Below are 6,006 nucleotides of genomic sequence, written 5' to 3' on the forward strand. Positions count from 1 at the left end.
TTGATCAAATGAGGTAACAATGGCACCTAGTGGAAAGGTTGAGTTATGATATGGAAAAGGAGTACAAGGATTAGTTAAGACAATGATATTATAGTGCATTGCCAATCTACTTAAGGTTGCAAAGGATGGTTACACTGATTAAGTTTAGAAGAACAAGTTAAACAAAATATGTTTGCCAAGCTTAACATTCTGCATAGTAGGTGCTAAGAAAAGTTAGTGTAAGCTGAGTGAAAAATTAGTTGGAGCCAAGAAAATTCAATTTTAGTATAAGTAGAGTGATACAGTGTAAGTCGAGTAAAGTTTAGTTGATTTTGAGCATCAGTAAACTTTAGTTCATGCCGAGTGTTTTGATAGTGGATGTTGAGCAATATTGTATGTGTCGAGCACAAGAATTCGATTAATGTCGAGTGTTAACATTATGAGATAGATCGAGAAATCAATGAATCTGAGCTGACAAGTTTGATTTCTTGGATTTTGTGAACCGTGTAGAAGATAAGCTTGATGAGTTGGTGGTATAGAATTTATGGTGAACCATTTTGAGGTGAATTCAAAGAGAACTGAAGGAGAAGTTTCTAGAAGGGAATGAAATGAAATAATGGGTAGATTCATTAAATCCTACCTAATCCAACCTAACCCTAAAATGGACAAAGGAGGATGAACAACAAAAGGTCTTAATTCTCTATTTATAGAGATGTTTGGTCAGAAGCAAAGGTTGTCATGTGTGAGAACCTAAGGAAGACAAGGAGTCTAGGGTATTGCTTCATTCAGTGACCTAAGAGAAGAGACCACATTAGCAAGCAAAGAAAGAAGGCTTAAGGGTATAGATGCTTGAAGGGTGAACAGGCTATCAAAATTAAAGTGTGTGAAAGTTAAGTAGAATGGAGGACTGAAATGAAGATCTATAATTTGCAACTGTGTTGTAATTTTTTATCAGATCAAGTCTTACTATTACTTTCTAATCATTGTACCAGTCTAGGGTAAATCCTTTGGATTAAGGTTGACCTAAAAATATTTCTAAATCCTTTAATCAGGTGACATTCCAAGTGAATGATCAAAAGTCCTCTAACAAGGCTCACTCCTACTAGGGTGATTGAAATCCTTTAACCAGGTCACATTTAATGGTGCATATTATAACCTTTAATAGGGTTAGCCTTTCACAGGGCATCACTTCAGAAGAGTGAGAATGAGTAGCATGTTACTGGTGGTTTTTCCCAAATTGGGTTTCCATGTTAAATCATTGTATCAAATGTGTTATTTGATATGTTATGTTTCATGTTTACATTTCTACAAAGTTGATTTAACAGTAACCTACCAATTTAAGTGATTGTATGATCTAATGGATGCACAGATGATGAAAATATTTAATGGATATGGGTTCACTTGTTAGAATTCTTTAGAATAACTGAGAGGGGGGAGGGGGGGGGGGGGGGGGGGGAAGGGGTGAATCAGTTATTCAAGGTCCAAATGCCCTAATAATACTTTTTCTCTACTTTTAATGAATCCATACACTTTTCATCCATCCAAACTTAAATCAACCATATTAGCAAGTTACAGTAAATCAACATGCAAAGATAAAAAATGAAAGATCAACACATGACACAATGATTTACGTGGAAACCCAATTTGGGAAAAACCACCAGCAACATGCTACTTGATTTTCACTCTTCTAAAGTGATGCCCTGTTAAAGGCCTGCCCTATTAAAGGCTTACAACACACTGTTAAATGTGACCTTGTTAGAGGATTTCACCAAACTCTTAGGAATGGGCCTGGTTAAAGGACTTTTGAACATTCACTTGGAATGTCACCCTGTTAAAGGATTTACCTCATGGCTATTAAACCAACCTAAGTCCATAGGATTTAAACTATTTTTTACAATTGCTAGAGAGTAACAATAATGGCTTTTTGATCTGATACAACTTACAACATACTTTGCAAGTTTCAGATCACACTTCAATTCTATCCTTTTGCTTGGCTTAAATCACTTCAACTCTAACTGCTTGTCTTCTTCTCAAGCTTCATCTCCTTGAGTCTTCCTACTCATCATACCAATGCATCCATATCTGGGGTCTTCTTATTGAAACAGAGTAACTATGCTCTCTTTCCTCCTTAGCACCTCCTTCAGCATTTTATGCTTTCATGCTTGACCGCCTCTCTCTATCTCTTCTTCATGAACTTATGTCTCCTTAAATAGAAATCTGATTTTCCTTTTCCACTCAATTCTCCCTCTCCAATTTTAGGGTTTCAAGTGGATTAGGTAGGATACAATGTATCTATCCCATATCTTGTTCTTATTAAAAACTTCGTCAGTTGTATCTTTTAAAAACATTCTACATGGTGTTCTGTGCCACCAGCTCATCATTTTTATCTTCCATTTAATTTACAAACTTCTAGATAACAACCTTATCGGCTTAGATCTGGCGAATCTTCGATTTTCAAAATAATGCAGCAACTCGACATTATTGATTCACTGGTGCTCGGCACCTCTGTGTTACTTGGCACTATTGGTTTTCTAATGCTCATCATCTATTTCCTGGATAGCTTGACACCTAAATAAAACTGTATCACTCGACACCTGAAGTTCACTCGGCACTTGATAAATTCTGTATCACTTGGCATATGAAGTTTACTCGGCACTTGATAAATTCTGTATCACTCAGCATCTGAAGTTTACTTGGCACTTGATAAATTCTGTATCACTCGGCATCTGATGTTTACTCGGCACTTGAAGTTGAACTTGCTTGGCTTCAACTAAGAATTTGTTTGGCACCTACTACCTTGCTCGGCTCCCTCTCTCTAATGAACTTTAGTTAGGCTTTACAGATGTCTTAGCTAAAAACCTTACATCTTTGATATGTTTTAGTATGCCCATTCTCTGTGTCTTATAGTATGTCATCAACACACTTTTTCATCAATGGCTTAGCTGATCCTTGTACTTCATTACAACATCATAACTTCAACCTTTCTCTTGGTGTACTAATTACATATTTTTGATTGCCTCCTTCTTGTCAATCAACTAACTAATAGTATTTGAATCACTAAAGCAATTTTCATTCCTACAAGTAGCAAGTTTGACATCAACGACAAAACAATGATTGAGAACATTCTTTACCAGTTCCATATGATCATTCTAACAACTTTCCTCATGATCTTTTCAATCATTTCCAACAATCTCCCTCTTTGGCATTGATGGTAAAACCAAACTAATCAATTGTTCAACTTAGTTACCACCAAGATTGTATACGTTGTCTACTACTTTTCTTGGTTGCTGCATCTTTACTATTGATCTCATATATCTCCCTTTTTCATATATATCTCCCTCTTGATTTGTATTGATCAAGTTTCTGCATATTTCTCCCTCTTTGACATAAATGCCAAAGTGTAGCATCTTTATCATGCAAAATATAAGCTTTGGCTTCTTGTTGTTTTTCTCCCTCTATCACCATGCTTGTGACTGATTTGGAGTTTCTACTCCTGCTGTCATCCTCTGCATCATTCTTTTGATATTTCAATGATTTATTACTGGTGATGTAGGGCAGCTTTCTTGTTGCTTTAAACTGCTTGAGTTAGGGGTATTACCCCCAACTTGCCTCTAAGATATTCATAAGCATCCTTTGGAAATGGTTTGGTGAAGATATCTACAGTTTGTTCCTTTGTGCGAATGTATTCCAACTTTACTTGTTTGTCTTCTACCAATTCTCTGACATAATGATACTTGATTGTGATGTGCTTGGTTTTTGCATGCATTACTAGATTTTTGGATATGTTTATAGCACTTGTGTTATCACAATACAATATCATAGGTTTTGTTACCTCTTCTTTCATTCCTTTCAATAGATGTGTGAGCCACACAATGTTTGTGCAATTGACTGCTGCTGCCACATATTCTGATTCTGCAGTGGACTAGGATGTGCATGTTTGTTTCTTGCTAGTCCAGGTAACTAGCCTTTTGCCTAGAAATAATGCACCTCCACTTGTGCTTTTTCTATCATTAATGTTGCCTCCCTAATCTGCATCTATATATGCATTGAGCTCAAATTTTCCATTCTTCTTATAGTATAGACCAAAGTTATCAGTTCCTTTAAGATATCTCATTATTCTTTTTACTGCTATGAGATGATTTTCTTTGGGATTAGCAGAGAATCTAGCCACTATTCCAACTGTTAATGCTATGTCTGGTCTACTATGTACAACATATTGTAGTTTTCCAATCATGGATCAGTACATTGTTTGATTGACTTCAACTGATTCATCATTTTTGGACAGCTTATTCCCTGTTGCCATTGGTGTGCTGACTAGTTTGGACTCCTCCAATCCAAACATTTTAAAAATCTCTTTGATGTACTTTGATTGTGTCACAAATATACCATGTTTTAGTTGATGTACTTGCAATCAAACAAAAAATTTGATTTCTCCAAACATAGACATTTCAAATTCATGTTTCATTTTGTCAGCAAAGCCTTTGCAAAGCACTTCCTTTCCACCAAACACTATGTCATCCACAAAGATTTCAGATACAATAATATCCTTACCTTCTTCTGCTTTGATGTACATGTTGATGTTATCATCAGTTCTTTCAAATCCTATTTGCACTAGATACTTGTGAAGTCTCTCATACCATGCTCTAGGTGCTTGTTTCAAACCATAGAGTGCTTTATGTAGCTTACAAACCATATCCTTGTTGTTCTCATCAAAAAATCCTTCTGATTGTTCAATGTAGACTTCTTCTTCTAGTATACCATTTTAAAAAGTAGACTTTACATCCATCTGATAGACTTTAAAATCTTTATATGCAGCATATGCAAGTAAAGTTCTTACTCCTTCCATTCTAGCAATAGGAGCGAATGTTTCCCCGTAGTCTAGTCCTTCTTCTTGAGCATAACCCTTGCATACTAGTCTAGCTTTGTTTCTTGTAATCTCACCATTCTCATCTAGCTTGTTTCTGAATACCCATTTGGTGCCAATCACATTCTTGTCAACTAGTCTGGGAACCAAACTCCAAGTTTTGTTCTTCTTTATTTGATCAATCTCTTCTTCCATAGCTTTATACCAGTCATCATCTTGTAATGCACCATATACTATCTTGGGTTCATATTTGCTAACCAGACATGATTCATGTCTTAGTATGTTCCTTGTCATTGGTCTTGCATCTTTGTCACCAATTATCTATTCAGTAGGGTGATGTCTTTTTACATATTTGGAAAATCTTGGTTCTGTCCTTGTTTCCATGTTTCATATTTTTGATTCAAGGTCACTATGTACTGAGTTTTTAGGTTGTTCTTCATCTCTTTCATATGTACTGACTTCAGAATTAGATTGTGCATTTCCTTCATTCTGCAACTCGACTTCTAAATGCAACTCGACATTCACAGGTTGTGAGTCAGCTGAAACTGAAACTTGTTGTTGAGTTTCAATTTGATTGACATCATCCTCATCAGTCATTCCTTCATAGGAATACACAAAGGTTTTGTATTCATCCATTCTTTTTGGTTCTTTAGCTTGGACTTCTGTATGTTCATCAAAGTTTACATTTGCACTTTCAACAATTTTATTAGTGTTAGTATTCAAACACTTGTGTGCCTTACTTCTAGTGGAATAACCAAGGAATATGCCTTCATCGCTTTTTGCATCAAATTTTCAATTTCTAACATCTTTAAGGATAAAGCATTTGCAACCAAATATTTTGAAATGTTTTACATTGGGTGATTGACCATACCATAATTCAAAAGGTGTTGTATTTGTACCTTTCTTGACTTGTACTCGATTCAGTGTATGAACAGCTACACTTACAGCTTCTCTCCAGTATTTTAGGGTAACAGTCTTTTCCATCATTAATGTTCTGGCACAGTCAATCATAGATCTGTTTCTTCTTTCAACAATTCCATTCTATGGGGGAGTTCTAGGAGCTGACATTTGTCTTTTGATTCCTTTATCATTACAAAATATCTCAAATTCATTTGATGTGAATTCACCACCTCTGTCTGATCTCAGGCATTTCAAGCTCTTTC

The sequence above is a fragment of the Cupressus sempervirens genome, chromosome 8 (genome assembly GCF_028749045.1).
Source record: "Cupressus sempervirens isolate cs-2001-9-10 chromosome 8, ASM2874904v1, whole genome shotgun sequence".
Classification (NCBI taxonomy): domain Eukaryota; kingdom Viridiplantae; phylum Streptophyta; class Pinopsida; order Cupressales; family Cupressaceae; genus Cupressus; species Cupressus sempervirens.